Genomic DNA, 5,361 nt, shown 5'->3' with positions numbered 1-5,361 from the left:
TCAACTGTGAATATAAATTAATTAATGATTTTTTATATTAAATTTTACTTTAAAAATGAAAAAATCTTATTATTTAAACAAATGTAAAACCTTAATTGAAACTTAATAAAATATTTTCAATTTTTAAATAATTATATATAATTATATAATAATAATTATATAATAATCATTCAGTTCAGAATGCGTAATTGGAAAATCCCCTTTTATATATATTTTTTTTTTTAAAGACTTAAACAATTAAAAATTAGAACTATTTAAAATCGAAGATTTTTATGAAAAACATTTTTAGTTGATCAACTGTGAATATAAATTAATTAGTGATTTTTTATATTAAATTTTACTGTAAAAATGAAAACATCTTATTATTTAAACAAATGTAAAACCTTGATTGAAACTTAATAAAATATTTTCAATTTTTAAATAATTTCAAAATAATATATTCATAATCAAAGGTTTTTATTTATCAAATATTATTTCAGTCGAAAATATTCAATTTTAAACCATTTAATTTGAAATTTTTCAATTAAGAAAGAGAACAATTACTTCATGTTTAGAAATATCTGACTGTTCATTTAAAATCAGTAATTATAATTTAAATATTAAAAATTAAACAAAAAATCTAAAAATTGAGGTTTACAATTTTAATTGTTCTATTTAAAGAAAAATTAATTTGTGAGTCAAATTGTTGAATTTTGATATATAAGTAACAATTGATTACCTGTTCTTCTTAGAAAAAATCAGAAAGTTGAAGAAATTTTTGGAAGTTTTGAACAAATTGAAAATTAATTAAAATTTTGAAATGATTTCATATAGCACGGCCTTATTTTATATCAAATATAGATTTTGGTAGATTTCAAACAAAAAATTTTGAAGCTTTTTAAGAATTTTGAAAGGATTTTAAGGAAATTTTTTCAATTTTAAAGGATCAAAAAAAAAAAAAAAATAAGGAAAAATTCTAATCATTTCAAAAGATGTTCAGAAGTTCTGAAAAAAATTGTAAATAATTTTTAAAAAGTTCAAGCAACATGTCAATGTATCAAGATTTTGAAATAAAATTTTGAAAGTTGTGTTAAGTTTTAAAAAAAAAATTATTGAGCATTTTAATACAACATTTTTGAATGAAAGAACTGTTAAACTTTAATTTTACAATTTTGAAATTCAATAGTTCCACTTTGAGTGCTTTAATTTTTAGCTCAATTTTTATCACTTCAAATGGAAATAATTTTGGCTTTTGTTATATTCTCTAATACTATTTTTTTTTATTTATACTATAATTTTCATCTCTTCTTAAAGATTTTCCTCTCCCATTTTAAGTTCTTCACCTTTCCCAATCTCTTTTCTTATCTCGCCCTATACTATCACATATTCAAATACTGTGACCTTTTTAAAATCTTTTGAAATCCCTAGAAATTTTTTTAATTTGTTAGAAATACCTTGGAATTTTTTAAAATACCCTAAAATACTTTTTAAACAATTTTAATTTCATTAAATTACGAAAATAATTGGAAAATCCTTTTAAATATTTTAAACTAGTTTTTCTAAAATATGTCAGACCCTTTAAAATATTTTGAAATCTCTTGAAAAACCTGTGTGGAAATAACCCCATTTGGCCCTATTACAAGTCGGGCACTAATCGGTGGCTAGTCGGGTTATTACCCAGTTGGGGACTAGTCGGGGACTAGTTGGGCTTTTTGTTGTCAAAATTTCAGTCGGGGCCTGATCGGTGGTGGGGTCAAGGACTGGTCGAGCCTTTTTGTTCACTAATTTCCGTGCGGGTAATCTTCAGGCTCTGGTCGGGAACTAGTGGGGCTCTGGTCGGGTTATTCTTATGTTTGAGTTTTCGGCGAGGTCTCATCAAATGAGGTAATATCTAAAAAAAATCGTAAGGATTTTTTTATTCTAAAACACTAAGAATATATTAAACAATAATTTTGCACAGTTTTTTTAAAAAGATTTATTAATGTTAAAGTCATCTCAAACATTTTTAATAAATAATTATTGAGTAAATAATTTTGTGCGAAAATCAACTTTTTATAAAAACAACGATTAAAATCTACAAAAAGACGTAATCTTATTTTTTTCTGGTATTTTTTAGAAAATTGCGAATTTCTAGGAACATTTATAATTACCTTTGTATGGAATTTTAAGAAAATCCATATTTTTTGTATCTTGCCTAGTTTGACCAAAAAATGGAATTTTTTGATTTTTCATTATTTTTGATACGATCAAATTTGGAATTTTCAACTTTTCAAACAAATTAAAAAAGTTGTTATGATAATCTTGAAGGGCTTTTAAAAATCAACGTTTTTCTTCTTTTTACTTTTTTTCATATCATGCCTTGGAATCTTTCAAAATAGTTACCCTAAAATATTGCGACTCTTTTAAGATCTTTTGAAATCCTTTGTAATTTGTGTAATTTCTTAAAAACTCCTTGAAATTTTTAAAAATAGGTACTCTAAAATATTTTAAAACCATTTACAACCAAATATTTACACACATTTCAAAAATGTAATAATAAGTAATAAATAAAAAATAAATATAAATTAAAATAAATAATAATACGTTTTTTCAAAATATATAATAAAAAGGTACCGTCAAATATTTTAAAATAGGTGCCCTAAAATATTTAATATTAGTGGCGTTCCTGGTTTAAATCCGGGCTGAGGCAGATTATTTTTTTGTTCTTAACAAATTATTTTTCCCAAGTATTCGTTTTAAAATCGAAATTTGTATTAATTATAATTGTTAAAAATTCATCTCTTTAGTTGAAAATGTAAATATTTTGACGAAACATAATCTTTTTTCTTTAAAATTAGTTTTTTTTTACTTGAAATTTACGTATTCCATTTTTGTTTGAAAACTGATAATTTTATCTGAAAATTAATGTTTTCCAGTTTAAAATTAAAATTTGCGTATTTTGTCGAAATTTGGTATTTTTTGGCGATTGCTTATTTTATTTGGTTGAATTAATTTTTTTGGTTGAAAATTTAACTATCTTGTAGAAAATTCTTATTTTTGTTTTTAAACTTCATTTATTTTCTTAAAAATGCTATTATTTCGTGGAAAATTCTTATATTTTGCTTAAATTTCATCTGTTTTGGTAGAAAATAAATCTTTTTTGGTTGAAGATTCATCTTTTAGATTAAAAATTCAACTATTTATTTATTATATAAATAAATTATATTTTTGGGTTAAAAATTTCTCTTTTTGATTTAAACATTGGTTAAAAATTCTACTTTTTTGTTTAAAAAATCGTCTTTTTTGCTTGCAAATTGAAAATTTTCGGTTGTAAATGCAACTGTTTGGTTCAAAAATATTTTATTCTATTTGTTTAAAAATTCGTCTTTGGTATAAAATATTCACCTTTTTTGGTGAAAAAAGTGCTACTGTTTAGTGGAAAATTCTTGTATTTTATTGAAATTTTTTTCATCTTTGATTGATTGCTAATTTTCTTTGGATGAAAATTTATCTTTTTGATTCATAATATTTATTAATATATCAATAATATCATTAATACTTTCATTGAAAATAGGGCATTCCGAAAATTTCTGATGCTTCTAATTTCAAGTATTCCCACTTTGAAAATCCCTAAATTCTAGAAACTCAATTAACAAATAAGTTGGAATTTATCCAGAAAAAAGTGTAAACAACTCTTATGTCCAAAGGCATAATACCAAGTTTCTTGGAAAATGTTCAGCTAACATTAGATTCCCACTGAAGCGGTTGTTGTTGGCACAAGATTCCATTGCGTCTAATTATGCACCTTTTGCTAAATTTTACCACCTGAGATCATTCCTCTTCTTTTCCTCTTTATTCAACAAACATCCGCTTTTTCTCCTTATCTCCCTTTTCCCCGATTTTCTCGTTTTTTTATTCATGAATTTATTTATTTTTTATTGTTTAGTTATTTTTTTTAGAATTCTTTACATTTCTTAAAATTCTTTTTCTCGTTTTATTTCTAAATTCATTCATATTGATTCTTTCGTTATTTATTATTTTCAGAGTTCGCTTCTTTCCTCTGTATACAAGAAACAGCCACTTTTTCTCCCCCCCCCCCCCCTTTTTTTTGCCCTTTTTCTCGGTTCTTATTTATGAATTTATTTTTTTTTTTTATTAATTAGTTATTTAGTAATTTTTTTCAGAAATTTCTGGTTTCTTCTGCATTCAAGAAACATGCCCTTTTTCTTCTTTAGCCCCTTTTTGCCCTTGAACTTGTTTTTTATATATTTATGAATTCATTCATATTTGTTATTTCGTTTTTTTCTCACAATTCTATTTTTTCCTTTGTATTTAAGAAACGTCCACTTTTTCCCTTTTCCTCCTTCTTCTATTTCTTGTTTGCTTGTGAATTTATTTATTTTTTATTAGTTAGTTTTTTTCAGAATTCTCTTGTTTCCTCTCTACTCAAGAAACATCTCCTTTTTAATTTTTTTGCCTTTTTTCTCGTTTTTTCATTTATTTATGAATTCATTTATTTTGTATTATTTAGTTATCAATTTTTTCCAGAATTCTCTTTTTTCCTCAGTGTTCAAGACACAGCCACCTTTTTCTCCTCTTCTCCCCTTTTTGCCCTTTTTCTTGCTTTTTAAATTTATTGATGAATTAATTCATATTTATTATTTAGTTTTTCTCAAAGAATTCTATTTTTTCCTCTGTATTCAAGAAACAGCCCCTTTTTCTCCTTTTCGTGTTTCTTTAATTTTTTTTTTATTTATGAATTTATTTTCTATTTATTAGTTATATTTTTTAGAATTCTCTTTTTTCCTCTTTATTTAAGAAACACCCCTCTTTGTCGCTCTTTTTGCCCTTTTTCTCGTTTTTTAAGTTTATTTATGAATTCATTCATATTTGCTATTGTTTTTCTTCAGATTTTTTTTTCCTCTGTGTTCAAGAAACAGCCACCTTTTTCTCCTTTTCCCCCTTCTTGTGCTTTTCTCTTTTTTTTATTTATTTTTTATTAATTTGTTATTTAGTTTTTTCTTCTTCAAAATTCTCTTGTTTCCTCTGTATTCAAGAAACAGCCCCTTTTTTCTCCTTTTCGTGCTTTTTTATTTTTTTTTTTTATTTATGAATTTATTTTCTATTTATTAGTTATATTTTTTAGAATTCTCTTTTTTCCTCTTTATTTAAGAAACATCCCTCTTTTCCCCTCTTTTTGTCCTTTTTTCTCGTTTTTTAAGTTTATTTATGAATTCATTCATATTTGCTATTTAGTTTTTCCTCAGAATTGTCTTTTTTCCTCTGTGTTCAAGAAACAGACACCTTTTTCTCCTTTTCCCCCTTCTTGTGCTTTTCTCTTTTTTTTATTTATTTTTTATTAATTTGTTTTTAGTTTTTTTCTTCTTCAAAATTCTCTTGTTT

At 24.0% G+C, this 5,361-nt stretch overlaps 1 protein-coding gene across 7 annotated transcripts in view; it reads left to right on the top strand.

Annotated features, from left to right (window-relative positions):
• LOC117181521 (paxillin) overlaps positions 1–5,361 on the top strand; it is a 99,880-nt gene that overhangs the window by 73,366 nt on the left and 21,153 nt on the right. The window lies entirely within an intron of this gene.

Source organism: Belonocnema kinseyi, chromosome 10 (genome assembly GCF_010883055.1).
Source record: "Belonocnema kinseyi isolate 2016_QV_RU_SX_M_011 chromosome 10, B_treatae_v1, whole genome shotgun sequence".
Classification (NCBI taxonomy): Eukaryota; Metazoa; Arthropoda; class Insecta; order Hymenoptera; family Cynipidae; genus Belonocnema; species Belonocnema kinseyi.
This window is presented reverse-complemented; position numbering and strand designations above follow the sequence as displayed.